The sequence below is a fragment of the Bidens hawaiensis genome, unplaced genomic scaffold, assembly GCF_021521415.1.
Source record: "Bidens hawaiensis isolate Kalapana, Puna unplaced genomic scaffold, B.hawaiensis_p1.1 tig00017053_1, whole genome shotgun sequence".
Taxonomy (NCBI): Eukaryota; Viridiplantae; Streptophyta; class Magnoliopsida; order Asterales; family Asteraceae; genus Bidens; species Bidens hawaiensis.
In genome coordinates, this window is record NW_027492583.1 from 293,545 (window position 1) to 310,053 (window position 16,509).

General features: G+C 38.4%; 1 pseudogene; it reads left to right on the forward strand.

Annotated features, from left to right (window-relative positions):
* The first annotated feature begins 262 nt into the window (after window positions 1–262).
* Window positions 263–2,019, forward strand: LOC143552948 (pentatricopeptide repeat-containing protein At4g32450, mitochondrial pseudogene; annotated as a pseudogene).
* The last annotated feature ends 14,490 nt before the right edge of the window (window positions 2,020–16,509 follow it).

Below are 16,509 nucleotides of genomic sequence, written 5' to 3' on the forward strand. Positions count from 1 at the left end.
TAATAATGTTATAACCTCACGTTCTATGAATGTTATTTTTAAACGTCTTAGTTTTGCTATCCAGAAAGGGCAAACGACATAACTTAGCCTCGAGTTGAGACTCAACCATCTTTAATCTTGACATGAGCTACATTTTAAGAGCATTCTCATCGTGACATCATGTCCATTCTCATCCTATAATTCACAAAAACTAAACTAGTGAGCTAAATATGTAAGTTTAACTGAATCTGTAATCTGTGTGCCCATTAGAACCTGCAGCCCAAACCTTGGGGTTTAACCATCACCATCTCCTCCCTTCGCCGTCGCAGCCACCCACCTCGAATCATGTCTCAAGCAAGAGCAAAGGCATCTCAAGCAGTTAAATCTCTCACTTATTTATATAACGCCCCACCAAGGTATTATTATAAATCCCATTCATGTTTCAAAAGATATTCCACACTAAGTTCTGCGGCAACCAATGACACCTTTGATTTTCAAAACCCTACTACTCATTATGCTAATAATAATAATAATAATAATTGGAATTATACCCAAGCTTACAATCGGTTTGATCAAAACCCTAGCCCTAAGATGAACTATCAAATCCCAAATTATTCCCAACCCGAAGAGAACCCGGATCAAGGCGGGCGGTTACATGGCACAATTGAGGAGCTTGATGGGTTTTGCAAAGAGGGGAAGTTAAAGGAAGCTGTGGAGCTTTTGGGTTTACTCGAGCGGAATAACATTTCGGTTGATCTGAACAGATATTTGTTTTTGATGAATGAGTGTGGTGAGGCCCAGGCTCTTGAAGAAGCGAAACGTGTTCACGAGCATGTTATGAGATCAGTGCCGCATCTTGATGTTTGGGTTTGTAATAAAGTATTGGAAATGTATGGGAAATGTGGGTCGATGGAAGATGCATACAAGGTGTTTGATAAAATGTCTCAGAGAAATTTGACTTCTTGGGATACTATGGTAACGTGGCTTGCTAAAAACGGGCACGGGGAAGATGCGATTGATATGTTTACTGAGTTTAAGAAGATTGGTTTGAAGCCGGATAGTCAAATGTTTTTTGGCGTTTTTACTGCGTGTAGTGTGTTAGGAGACATGAACGAGGGGATGCTACACTTTGACTCAATGAGTAAGAATTACGGCATTACTCCGTCTTTAGAACATTATAAAAGTGTAGTTGATATGCTCGGGAGTGCAGGTTATTTGAATGAAGCCCTAGAATTCATTGAAAACATGCCTATAGAGCCGAGTATAGAAATTTATGAAACTATGATGAACCAGTGTAGGATGCACGGGGATTCCGAGCTTGGAGACCGTTTGACCGAGCTCATCAGCCTTCTAGATCCTTCTTATTTGGATGAGCAATCAAAATCCGGGCTTATACCCGTAAAGCCTTCAGACATTGCAAAAGAAAAGGAAAAAAAGCGGTTATCGGGCTTTAATCCACTCGAGATTAAAACCAAAGTTTATGAATATAGAGCCGGTGACACATCACACCCTGAGCACGAGAAGTTATATAGCCAACTTAGGTGTTTAAGACAACCCATGAAAGAAGCCGGTTATGTTCCTGAGACCAAATTTGTTCTTCATGATATTGACCAAGAAAGCAAGGAGGAAGCTCTTTTGTCACATAGTGAAAGGCTTGCTTTGTCTCAAGCTCTTTTGACCAGCCCGGCCCGTCAACCCGTTAGAATAATAAAAAATCTTCGTGTTTGTGGTGATTGTCATAATGCGTTAAAGATTATTTCTAAGCTCGTTGGAAGACTAATCGTTGCGCGTGATGCTAAGAGGTTTCATCATTTTGAAAATGGAGTCTGTTCTTGTGGAGATTATTGGTGACAATTTACTGTTTTTGATATGGACCCGTTTTTGCTTTCTAGTTTTTGGTTTACCTTGTATGATTTATTAACTTATTTACATGATATGTGTTGAGAAAACAAATATTAGATGATGTTATGGGTTACCTCTTTGATATTGAGTAAGTTGAGTATTTGTTAGCTGTAAGAATCATATTACAAATTTACACGGCCCTCCAAGCTTCATATATTTTTGTGCTTTGTTACAACATAATAATGTAAACTTACAAGCTATTAAGTGTTAATGTTGTTTTGGATATTGAAAGACAATGGCGAGCATCTTATCGAGCAGGCGAATAAGTCAACAACTGTGAACTACAGGTATGTTATATATATATATAAACGAAACCTCAAAAATCCTACGTGTCGCGATCTGGTCGCTCAACATTTTTTTGGAGTCACCAGATTTGCTTGATTGTATATGGAGACTTCTCATGCATTTGACCCGAATTCACGGGTACAGGTCTCATTAAACCCATATTTTTCTTAAACGGGTTATAACATCTCATTAAATTAAAAACTAATCTAACCAAATATTTGATATAAAAATCCTATAAAGTAGAGATATACTAAAAAATAATATATGATTTATTTAAAAAAAGATATATATTGTTTATAATTAAAAAACCAATTTTATAGTAAAAAAAACAAACGGGTCTTGGGTCTCATCAAACTCATATAGCTTTTAAACCGGGTTATAACATCTTATTTATTTGTGAAACAATTTATCATCAAACCATAAGTATATTATTAACTTTCATACAATAAAAAAATAAATATTTAAAAAAATAAATAAATATTAGAAACAAATCATATAAAACAACCCTCGTAATACGGGGGATAAAAACTAGTGTGTGTGTGTGTATATAAAAGGGTTCAAATAAAAAGAAAGAGTTTACTAAGAATGGTAAGAACCAATAGATTTTTGACAGGTGGCATGACAACCTATGGTGAAAGAACAATTTTAAGAAACTATGTCGGTTATAGTAGTGAAAGAGTAATTATAGGAAACTATGTCGGGTTTTTAGTAATTTTAAATCTCAACAATTGATTAACATGATCCAATGGCTATGATTTATTCTTAGTCTTCCTAGGAAACTACTTCTTTTTAGTATAGCCCCCTCCTCCTCTCTCTCTCTCTCTCTATATATATATATATATATAGAGAGAGAGGTGGCAATGGGAGTGGGTTGGGTTAGATTTGGGTGATGGGTCAGGATGGGTATGTGGTCATGATGGATTTTTATAATAGAAAGTTAGGATGGATATGGTTCAAGATGGGTAAAACTAATCCATCTTGACCTAAGTGAAGGTTGACATACAAAGGGTTTTAAAAACCCCTCAAAAGAATATTCAAAAAAACTATTAAAAAAATAATAACTCAAAATATAAATAAAAAACACAAATTGTAAAATAACTAAAACGTTTCCCCATCATCCTCGTTCATAAAAAAAATAAAAGAACTTTTTGTACCGTTTCAGGTTCGAGTTTTTTGGGGGGGTTTTTCGGTTCGGTTTTGATTTTTTTCATTTCGGTTGGTATCGGTATCTGCTCGGTTTCAATGATTTCGGTTTCGATTTCTCGGTTTTTTCGATTTTAGTGTTGTTTTGTTTTAGTCAGTTTTTTCGGTTTCATTTCGTGTTTTTTGTTTCATTTCTTAACATTTGTTTTATTTTGGTCAGCAACGTTTCAGTTTTTTGGTTTCGTTTTGGTAAGCTTTTTGATTGCATTTCGCTTTTTTTTTTGTTTCATTTTGGTCAATTTTTTGGTTTCATTTCGGTTTTTTTGTATCGTTTTGGTCGTTTTTCTATTTCAGTTTAGTTTCGTTTCAGTTTTTTTATTCTGTTTGGTCGGTTCAGTGTTTTTGATTCGTTTTGGTCCGGTTTTTAAATTGCATTTATTTTTTTTTATGTTTCCTTTTAGTCAGTTTTTCAGTTTCAATTCGGTTTTTTTGTTTTGTTTCAGTCGTTTTTCTATTTCGGTTCAGTTTCGTTTCGGTTTTTTTGTTTCGCTTTGGTCGGTTCAATGTTTTTGTTTTGTTTTGGTCAGGTTTCAGTTGCATTTCGCTTTTTTTTTTTGTTTTATTTTGGTTGTTTTTTCTATTTCGGTTCAGTTTCGTTTTGTTTTTTTTTTGTTTTGTTTCGGTCGATTCGGTGTTTTTGTTTCGTTTTGGTCGGTTAGGTGTTTTTGTTTTGGTCCGCTTTTCAGTTGCATTTCTCTTTTTTTTTGTTTCGTTTTGGTCAACTTTTCGGTTTCATTTCGGTTTATTTGTTTCGTTTTGGTCGTTTTTCTGTTTCGATTCAGTTTTGTTTCGGTTTGGTCGATTTAGTGTTTTTGTTTAGTTTTGGTTAGCTTTTCGGTTACATCTCACTTTTTTTGTTTCGTTTTGGTCAGTTTTTCGGTTTCATTCCCGTTTTTTTATGTTTCGTTTTGGTCGTTTTTCTATTTCGGTTCAGTTTCGTTTTTGTTTCGTTTTAGTCAGTTCGGGGTTTTTGTTTCGTTTTGATCGTTTTTTGGGTTTCGGATGAGTTTTGTTTCGCACGTGATAGTTTGGGTATTTTGAATTAAATAAATTTTGGATACCTTGGATATTTTGTTTTGACTCATTTTAACCTATAAATGAAACTCACTTGTATATTTCCAACCCATCCTGACCCACTTGAAGAATTTTTATGATCCATCCTAACCCATTTTACTTTTAAAGTTTATCCATCTTGACCCAAAACAATCCATTTGGGTTGGGTTTGCCACCATTATATATATATATGTATATGTGAGAGATATTTTGAGAACCTTGATGAGTTGTAATAACTTTAATAATTCCGTATGGACCACATATTTAATTAAATGAGTATGGAATATGTGGCTAAAAATATATCTGATTAAAATCAGGAGAGAGAATAAGTATTTTTGATGATTACACAAGTTTAAATATTAGTTGCATATGTGTAATAAGTCGATTCGGAGTGTAAAAAAATACTGTAATTTTTGTACATTACTTACATTTACGTATTACACATGTGTAAAAAAATTCAAAAAAAAAATTTGTTACGCTGAGTTCTTTCGAGTTCTTACAACTTAAATTGGTTCACAAAAGAAATCAATTATATATATATATATATATAGGGTAAGGATCCTAAGAGAACACTTTGCAGATTGAGAACTTTGAGAACCATTTTGGACCACTAAAAAATATTTAAAAAAATCATAAAACAAAAAATAATAAAAATTTTTAAAAAGTAAAAAAAACCAAAATTCTTATACTTCATTTCGGTTTCATTAAAAAAACAAAAAAAAACGTTGTATTATACACATATGTATAATTTTATTTAATCTTTAGTTACATAATATACACATATGTACAGTATTATTTATCTTCAATTATACACATGTGTATAAAAAAACATGTAAATGTACATATATGCATATATATACATATGTGTATATAATTTAGCTAAACCGAGTTTTTTTTATGAAACCGGGATGATAAAATAAGAATTTTGTTTTTTTTTACTTTTTTGATTTTTGTGTTTTTTTTTTTATGATTTTTTTATTTTTGGGTTTTTTGTGATCCAAAATGGTTCTCATAATTCTTAATTTTAAAAAGGTTTTCTCATGATCTTGATCATATATATATATATATATATATATATATATATATATATATATACATATATATATACTATATTATAAATAAAACTTACTAAGTGCCACATGTCATCACCAAATTGATCCTTACAAAAATTTTCCCTCCTCACTCTCATACTAAATACCTTTGACAATCCTCTTTCTTATTAATAATTTTGTATTTCATTTTTTTTTACTTTTTAATTTTTCATTTTTTCTTTTTAATAATTCTTTCCTATTAATAATTTTGTATTTTATTTTTTTACTTTTTAATCTTTCATTTTCACTTTTTAATAATACTTTCCTGATTCAAACAATTAAACACCAACATAAATATATTTTTTCCGTTTTATATAAATATATTATATTAGTTATCAATATTAGGTTTTTTTATGTAACAAATTTTCACGTTGATAATGAATAATGATTCCAAAAATTAAGGGTTTAAATATATTATATTAATTAAGGTTTTATAGGAAATGATATTATTGGATGAAGAGAAAAGATTATTTTAAAATTAAATTTCAATAAACTTTAACCTATTAAATATATATGATTATTTATATGATGTAAGGCACCGATCCCGGTAGCCCTACTTTGGTGTTGGATTTACTCATAAACACAGTTCTTAATATCAGAGTTAATTAAAACATTCGCGGAATATCAAAAACATTCAAACCATTACATTTCATAACCATAATTATTTTCTTATCGAGCATTCAAATCATTTAAACATAAAACATTGTCTTTTAAGATAACATAACATTTCTCGATATGCCAGCTCCTTCAAGACCATGCCATGTGCTTCCTCTTATGCAAGCTGCCTCAACCTATTTGCCTGCGTGCATACTAAAAGTCAGCTACGCTGAGTGAGTTCTAGTTAATCACATAACTTACTTTACATACACATACACGTTCCCGAAGGTACGCATTACATACTTAACCTGTCCATCAAACTTTCATACACATATATAACTGACCTTACATTATAAAGAGCATTCGCCCTACATACCTCGGATATTATTAGGGTCCGGTACCCTCCATCCTCGGATATTATTAGGGTCCGATACCCTCCATCCTCGGATATTATTAGGGTCCGGTACCCTTCATCCTCGGATATTATTAGGGTCCGGTACCCTTCATCCTCGGATATTATTAGGGCCCGGTCACCCTCCATCCTCGGATATTATTAGGGTCCGGTCTCCCTTCATCCTCGGATATTATTAGGGTCCGGTCACCCTCCATCCTCGGATATTATTAGGGTCCGGTCACCCTCCATCCTCGGATATTATTAGGGTCCGGTCTCCCTTCCATCCTCAGATATTATTAGGGTCCGGTCTCCCTTTCTTCCATACAATTCATAATTATAACTTTCATACATACACACATCATTCATTCGTCATCTTAGAACATACATATAACATCAAACGTTACCTGGCAGTACATGCAATATCCGAAGATCGTTCATGTACCGACAAGAAAGCATTCATACATTTCACATAATACATATATGGCATACACTTATCACTTAGGATAAGTGTACTAACTAATCACATCTAGTATGCACACAGCCCCGAAAACATAACAAGGAATGGGGCTAGAAACTCACCTGATCTCGGTTGCGTCTGCCGTTTAAGGTTATTCCCTTCCTTTGCTGTGCGCGACTAACTGTTTAATAGTTGAGATGTTAAACCCTACTTTAGCCATTTTCATTGCTACTTAATTAATCCTACACGTCTAAGCCGGTTTTACTTCATTGAATCATTACCCGGTTAGTTAACCTTTACTCGTTAATGTAACACCCCGACCGATGGCGGATTATACATCGGGGCGCCACGTATTGTTTCATTACTCGCGACACTATTGGGTGTCAATATTTAATAAATACATTTTCTTTGCGCACGCGTAGAACACGATTCGTAAGGTAACATAAATCATATCATAACTTAAAATATTCAAATAACATAATTCATCTCGTTACATTTTAATCTAGGTCCAAACAAAAGAAAACATCCTACGTGTCCTTGAGATTCCCAAAGCAGCTACAGCAAACCTGAACATGTGTTAAAATAAAACGTCAACACTTGCGTGTCGGTGAGAAATCAAGTTTAATAGATATAAATAGATAATAATAAACACTGCGCTGTAAGGCCCCGTTACCGGTAACCCTACTTTCGTGTTGGATTTACTCATAAACACAATTCTAAATATCAGAGTTAATTAAAAACTTTACGCGGAATATAAAACTTTCATAAAACATTACATATCAATTCATAATCATGTTTTTAAACATTCCTCTTGTCTTTCAAAATCAAAACGTAACTTATAAAACATATCGGATCTTCAGATGCCAGGCTTTAGTCTTCTGCCATGTGTCCTCCACTCAAGCCAGCTGTCTCATCCTACTCACCTGCGTGCATACTAAAAGTCAGCTACGCTGAGTGAGTTCTAGTTAATCATACACTACCATACAATACATTGTTACATACATACGTACTTAACCTCATAACTTTCTTTCATACACACATAAGTACTCATACCTTCATTCTTACTTACATACTTTCTTTCTTACTTACATACTTTCTTTTTTACTTACATACTTTCTTTACATTCATAATCATACGTTTTAAAGAGCCTTTCGCCCTATAACCTCACAGATATTATAAGGGTCTGGTCCCTAACATCACAGATATTATAAGGGTCTGGTCCCTATCATCACAGATATTATGAGGGTCTGGTCCCTAACATCACAGATATTATTAGGGTCTGGTCCCTAACATCACAGATATTATTAGGGTCTGGTCCCATGTTTTCGAATATTAGTAGGGTTCGATTCCCTCTTCGTTACCATACAACCATACATCATACCTCGAGTATTATTAGGGCTCGGTACCCCTTTCGTAACCATACAACCATACAACCGTCATTTCCTTCTTTTATTAACTTTCTTACGTTCATACACATAAACATACATATCATACTTGCCATATTTATAACGTTACAACCTGACAGTACGTGCAATATCCGAAGATCGTTCACGAACCATCAAGCAATCATTCATACATATCACATATATCACCTATGGCATACACTTATCACTTTGGATAAATGTATTAACAACACATCAAGTATGCACACAGCCCCGAAAACATAACAAGGAATGGGGCTAGAAACTCACCTGGATCCTGTTACGCTCGCCGTTGATCGTAATTCCTTTCTTTAACTGGGCTCGGCTAACTGTATAATATTTACACATATCAATTAACTACTGCTACTCGTTTGTATTTCTATCTATATATGACCCACAACGAACGGGGGTCCGGGGGCAGCGCCCCTGGCAGCGGGGTTCTAGGGGCGGCAGCCCCTAGCGGGGTCCAAGGGGCAGAGCCCCTGGCTGGGGTTAAGCTGCCAGGTCAGCTTGGAAAAATTTTATTTTCGATAACTGCCTTAACACATTTTCCATTAGGTTTTTAATTTATTTTATAGACGAACTTCGCTTCAGGCGAAGTTAAACCTTAGGCGAACTTGGAAACAGCTTGGTTCTGGCTTGATTCGATCGAATAGGAACACGTTCGATCGAATAGGAACACGTTCGATCGAATACAACACGTTCGATCAAACAGGAACACGTTCGATCGAACAGGAACACGTTCGATCGAATAGGAACACGTTCGATCGAATTCAACTCTCATTCGATCGAATACAAAACTCATTCGATCGAATGAGTTGGAGACCATTCGGTTGCTTCCCTATTCGGTCGACTGGACTTGTTCGATCTACGCATTCGATCGAATGGACTGATTCGATCGACTGGTTCGATCGAATGAGTCTGATTCGACTCCTTCAAGCTGGGCGACGGAGAAACCCACGGGTTTTCCAGATTTTCCAGATTTTTGACCCAAAATCGAAGTTTTTGACATGGAAATGCTCGGGATTGAAAGGGCTATCGATTCCTAGTACTTTTAAACACAAAAGCTTGCATTTTGACACCAAAACAAGGCGGTTTTTGACCCGAAAACTCAAGTTACGAAAATGGGAGTTTTTGCTCGATTTGAGGTCGAAAATGGTTATGAAAACGGATGATTTTCGAGAGGGACTTACCAAAAACGATTAGGAACAAGATTGTGGACTCGGATTTGTGATTTGAGAACTTTCTCTCTCTAGCTTCTCTCTCTAGAAATGAGAGTGTTTGGGTGGGTGTAAGTGAAGGAAGATGGTGAAAAATGGTGGAAGTGTCAAGAACTTTCGTTTATATACTACGGGTTTGGTTAGGCTCGGGTTGGCTTCCTACGGGTCGAGACAGGCCGAGTTCATAAAATAACTAAGCCCAAGACCCGTTCCTTACTCGACATTAAATAACTAAAACGTGAATTTACTAAACATAACTTTCTTTTATTTATCAATATAAAAATTTTAGGATGTTACAAGTCTTCCTCCCTTAAAGAGGTTTCGTCCCCGAAACCTAACTATTACATAAACAAACTAGGGTAAAACTTGCGCATCTCATCCTCGACTTCCCAAGTAGCATCAGATCCCTTGCGGTGTTTCCATATCACTTTGACCAAGGGTATAATCTTGTGACGAAGCTGCTTCTCCTTGCGATCAACGATCTTTATCGGTTGCTCGATGTAGTTCAATTGTTCATCAACCTCAATGTCCATTAATGGCACGTGAGACGTGTCATCAGCTAGACACTTCCTCAGATGAGAAACATGGAAGGTTGAATGAATTCCTTCTAACTCATCGGGTAAATCCAGTTTGTAAGCTACTTCACCCACACGTTTTACAATCTTGAACGGTCCAATGTACCTCGGACTCAACTTTCCTCTTTTCCTAAAACGGATAATCCCCTTCCAAGGCGAGACCTTAAGCATCACATAGTCGCCAACGTTAAACTCAATTGGTCGTCGCCGCTTATCCGCATAAGACTTTTGTCTGTCTTGAGCGGCTTTCATTCTTGCTTTGATCTGATCGAACTTTGAAGACGTTTCTTGAACCACTTCTATACTTCCCATTTCCTTCTGACCAATCTCACCCCAACACACCGGGGTTCTACATCGTCTACCGTACAGCATCTCAAACGGTGGCATACCAATACTCGAATGGTAACTGTTGTTATAGGAGAACTCTGCCAGATGCAGATGATCATCCCAACTTCCACCAAAATCTAACACGCAAGAACGTAGCATATCCTCAAGGGTTTGGATCGTCCTTTCAGACTGTCCATCGGTTTGAGGATGATACGCCGTACTGATGTTCAACCTCGTCCCCATAGCTTCATGAAATTTCTTCCAGAACCTCGAAGTAAACCGTGTATCCCTATCAGACACGATCGATAACGGTACTCCATGCTTGGTTACAATTTCTTTAATGAACAAGCTTGCTAACGTTTCTGACGAGATGGCCTCTCGTATGGGCAGAAAATGAGCACTCTTGGTCAAACGGTCCACAATCACCCAGATGGTATCATGATGCTTAGCTGTACGAGGTAGCTTAGTTATGAAATCCATGGTGATGTGTTCCCATTTCCACTCAGGTATCTCTAGCGGTTGCATCTTCCCATAAGGCTTTTGGTGCTCGGCCTTGACTTGTAAGCAAGTTAAGCACTTACTAACATAATCCACTACATCACTCTTCATTCCTGGCCACCAGTAATCTCTTTTCAAGTCTTGGTACATCTTTGTAGCTCCAGGATGGATTGAGTACCTTGACTTATGAGCTTCATCTAAGATTCGACTTCTAAGATCACCATGGCGTGGAATCCACATACGGTCAAATCTAGTTTTAACTCCATGAGTGTTTTCCATCAACTCATCTTGCTGGCCATAAATCCTTTCTTTCTTTACTAACCCTTCGTCTACTAACACTTCTGACTGCACTTTGATGATTTCTTCAAAAAGACTTGAGTTCATGATCAACTTGTATGACTTCACTGTTGCAAGGACTTCCTCATTCTTCCGACTTAACGCATCAGCGACCACGTTAGCTTTACCGGGGTAATACTTAATCTCACAGTCGTAATCCTTTATCAATTCTAACCATCTTCTCTGCCTCATGTTCAGTTCTTTCTGCTCGAAGAAGTACTTTAAACTCTTATGATCTGTATAGATAGTACACTTAGTGCCGTACAGATAATGCCTCCATATCTTAAGAGCATGCACCACAGCTGCTAACTCCAAATCATGCGTCGGGTAAGTACTCTCATGGACCTTCAACTGTCTAGACGCGTAGGCTATCACCTTCCCTCGTTGCATCAACACGCAACCTAACCCTTGATGCGAGGCATCAGCACAAACAACAAAATCCTCATCACCATCGGGTAAAGTAAGGATTGGAGCTTGCGTGAGTCTCTTCTTCAATTCTTCAAAGGCTTCCTCCTGAAACTTTCCCCAATTGAATACTATCGTCTTACGGGTCATACCGGTCAGCGGTGCGGCTATCTTGGAGAAACCTTCGATGAATCTCCTATAGTAGCCAGCTAACCCTAGGAAGCTTCGTATATCAGTCGGATTCTGCGGAGTCTTCCAATTCGTTATCGCTTCAATCTTAGCTGGGTCCACGGTAATCCCCTCCGGATTAACCACATGACCTAAAAATTGCACTTCCCTTAACCAGAATGCGCACTTCGAAAACTTGGCGTACAACCTTTCTTTCTTCAGAACTTCCAATACCTCTCTCAGATGCTCGGCATGGTCAGACTCACTCTTTGAATAAATCAATATATCATCGATGAAGACGATAACCGACTTATCCAACATCGGTCGACACACCCTATTCATCATGTCCATAAATGCTGCAGGAGCATTTGTTAGACCGAATGACATTACAAGGAACTCGTAGTGTCCATACCGCGTTCGGAACGCTGTTTTAGGGATGTCTACCTCTTTCACCTTCAGCTGATGGTAGCCTGATCTGAGATCTATTCGTGAGAACCAACTCGAACCTTGCAGTTGGTCAAACAGATCGTCAATCCTAGGCAAGGGGTATCTATTCTTTACCGTAAGCTTATTCAACTCACGATAGTCTATGCACATTCTCATACTTCCATCCTTTTTCTTCACAAACAAAACCGGTGCGCCCCATGGAGAAACACTCGGTCTGATAAAACCCTTGTCGAGGAGTTCTTGCAGTTGGGACATTAATTCCTTCATCTCGGACGGTGCTAGACGGTAAGGCGCCTTCGCGACGGGCTGGGCTCCTGGTACTAGATCTATCTGAAATTCTATCTCTCGCTCAGGTGGCAACCCCGGAAGATCCTCAGGGAATACTTCTGGGTAGTCGCGCACAATAGGAACATTCTTCATTTCTTTCGTCTCGGCCGTAGCGTTGACAACATACGCCAGGTAGGCACCGCACCCTCGCCTTAACAAACCCTCGGCTTTTATCATCGAAATGACCTTAAGCCCATAACTCTCCTTATCACCATAAACCGTCACCGCACTACCATCCAATGACTTTAACCTTATCATCTTACTTTTACATACTATCTGAGCCTCAAACTCAGACAACCAATCCATACCCAAGACTACATCGAACCCTCCTAAGGCCATAACATACAAAGTAACAGGGAACTCATGTCCCTCTAACTCTATCTTACAATTCTTCACCATTTTTGTTATTTTCACCGAAGTGTCACTTGCGGTTTCTACTACAAAAGTTTCAGACACTCGGCAGCCTTTCATTTTAGCTAGTTTACTAAACGTCGTAGCTACAAAACTTCTATTCGCACCAGAATCAAATAATACAGAAGCGGAAACATCGTTCACTAGAAACGTACCTGTGACGACATCCGGAATCTGCCTGGCTTGTTCCTGGGTCAGCATGTAGGCTCTAGTTCTGGGCCTAGCTTGATCGGCATCCTTCTTTCCACTACCTCCAGCTACACCTTCAGTGCACTCCCTTGACATATGGCCTGTCTTGCCACATTTGTAACATGTTGGCTTCGCACTGCACTCATTGGCATAATGCCCTACCTTCCCGCACTTATAACAGGCATTCGACCCCATTCTGCATTCTCCACCATGAGCCTTTCCACATTTGAGACAAACATTAGAACTTTTACCCCACTTGCATTCACCACCATGCCTCTTTCCGCAGGTCTTACACGATCTCTTCTCCCACACTTTCTGTTTCTTATCCCTGGAGTTCCATAACTGAGTACCAGGTCGTTTAGCAGGAGTGACCCCTTTCTTCTCTTTCTCTTCGTCCCTTTCCACCCTATCATCCGCGGCCACGTCAGCATAGACCATTTCCGCGAGTCCAACAGCCGAATCAAAAGTAGCAGGTTGAATCGCCCTGACTAACATGCGGACCTTTTGTGGCAACCCCCTCACATAACACTTGATTCTCTTGACCTCAGTGTCAACCATGTCAGGCACCAACCTAGATAGTCGGTTGAACTCCGTGGTATACTCACGATGCGTCATCATACCGGCTTTTAAATTCTGGAACTTCATCTCCGTTCTTTCAACCTCGGCATCTGCACAGAACTTCTTCATTACCAACTCTTTCAAATCTTCCCACTTCATCCCTTTGATCTCTTCACGGGTCTTCCTCTGCTCCACACTCTCCCACCAATACATAGCCTCATCTACGAATGACTGAGTAGCATAGCCCACAGCTTGGTCGGGACGGCATTCGCTAATGCGGATAACCTTGTCCATAGCGGTTAACCACTGGAGAGTAGCGATTGCGTCTCCTAAACCAGTCAGCTTAGGCGGGTCACAACCTTTGAAGGACTTATAGCTGCACCCACCTTGTCCTCCTCTCCTATCATCGACTTTCACAGACTTATCCCCACTCGAGGCCCCTCTTTCACCTTCCCCATCCTTTCTACCATCACCACCCGCCCCTTCAGCAGTTCGTTCACGGCTTCCAGCAGATCCTTCGGGATTCAGGTTCTTCACAGCAGCAACTACAGCCTGAACAATGGCTGCTTGAACTGCAGGACTAAGTTGAACTTCCTCGTTGTTGTTCTGGTCTCCTCCAGCTGCGCTTCCTTCATCTTCGGTGTGGGAAGCTTCTTCTACCGAGGGTTGCCGGACAAGACGAGGCCTGCCACGACGTCCAGTGCGACCCCCAGCTTCAACAAATTCTCCAGCTCCAGCCATCAGTATCCTATATGAGAAAACACAAACATCATCACTCAAGGAACTATCTAGTACAAGGATAGTAAGGCTAACAGGTAATAACAGTGGCCAGTTGTGATTAGCTGATCACGTTACTTTCCGTGTCATATACACTTCCCTTTATGAGTCTATTTGTGCTGGTTCTACTTAAGCAGTTTGTCAATTTAAACAGTCAATTATTCCTATCCCTATCGTTCACATATCCTTTCTTATTAACATACATCATTTAATCATGCACTTTACCTTTACTGATCTTGCTTGAGCGACACATGGCATTCTTGAACTGGCATCTTCTTTCCTTTCTTACTTAAATCCCATTCTCTGTTCGAGTCTAAGCATGTAGGATGCTTAAATCTCTCGAACTTTGCTCTGATACCAACTTGTAAGGCCCCGTTACCGGTAACCCTACTTTCGTGTTGGATTTACTCATAAACACAATTCTAAATATCAGAGTTAATTAAAAACTTTACGCGGAATATAAAACTTTCATAAAACATTACATATCAATTCATAATCATGTTTTTAAACATTCCTCTTGTCTTTCAAAATCAAAACGTAACTTATAAAACATATCGGATCTTCAGATGCCAGGCTTTAGTCTTCTGCCATGTGTCCTCCACTCAAGCCAGCTGTCTCATCCTACTCACCTGCGTGCATACTAAAAGTCAGCTACGCTGAGTGAGTTCTAGTTAATCATACACTACCATACAATACATTGTTACATACATACGTACTTAACCTCATAACTTTCTTTCATACACACATAAGTACTCATACCTTCATTCTTACTTACATACTTTCTTTCTTACTTACATACTTTCTTTTTTACTTACATACTTTCTTTACATTCATAATCATACGTTTTAAAGAGCCTTTCGCCCTATAACCTCACAGATATTATAAGGGTCTGGTCCCTAACATCACAGATATTATAAGGGTCTGGTCCCTATCATCACAGATATTATGAGGGTCTGGTCCCTAACATCACAGATATTATTAGGGTCTGGTCCCTAACATCACAGATATTATTAGGGTCTGGTCCCATGTTTTCGAATATTAGTAGGGTTCGATTCCCTCTTCGTTACCATACAACCATACATCATACCTCGAGTATTATTAGGGCTCGGTACCCCTTTCGTAACCATACAACCATACAACCGTCATTTCCTTCTTTTATTAACTTTCTTACGTTCATACACATAAACATACATATCATACTTGCCATATTTATAACGTTACAACCTGACAGTACGTGCAATATCCGAAGATCGTTCACGAACCATCAAGCAATCATTCATACATATCACATATATCACCTATGGCATACACTTATCACTTTGGATAAATGTATTAACAACACATCAAGTATGCACACAGCCCCGAAAACATAACAAGGAATGGGGCTAGAAACTCACCTGGATCCTGTTACGCTCGCCGTTGATCGTAATTCCTTTCTTTAACTGGGCTCGGCTAACTGTATAATATTTACACATATCAATTAACTACTGCTACTCGTTTGTATTTCTATCTATATATGACCCACAACGAACGGGGGTCCGGGGGCAGCGCCCCTGGCAGCGGGGTTCTAGGGGCGGCAGCCCCTAGCGGGGTCCAAGGGGCAGAGCCCCTGGCTGGGGTTAAGCTGCCAGGTCAGCTTGGAAAAATTTTATTTTCGATAACTGCCTTAACACATTTTCCATTAGGTTTTTAATTTATTTTATAGACGAACTTCGCTTCAGGCGAAGTTAAACCTTAGGCGAACTTGGAAACAGCTTGGTTCTGGCTTGATTCGATCGAATAGGAACACGTTCGATCGAATAGGAACACGTTCGATCGAATACAACACGTTCGATCAAACAGGAACACGTTCGATCGAACAGGAACACGTTCGATCGAATAGGAACACG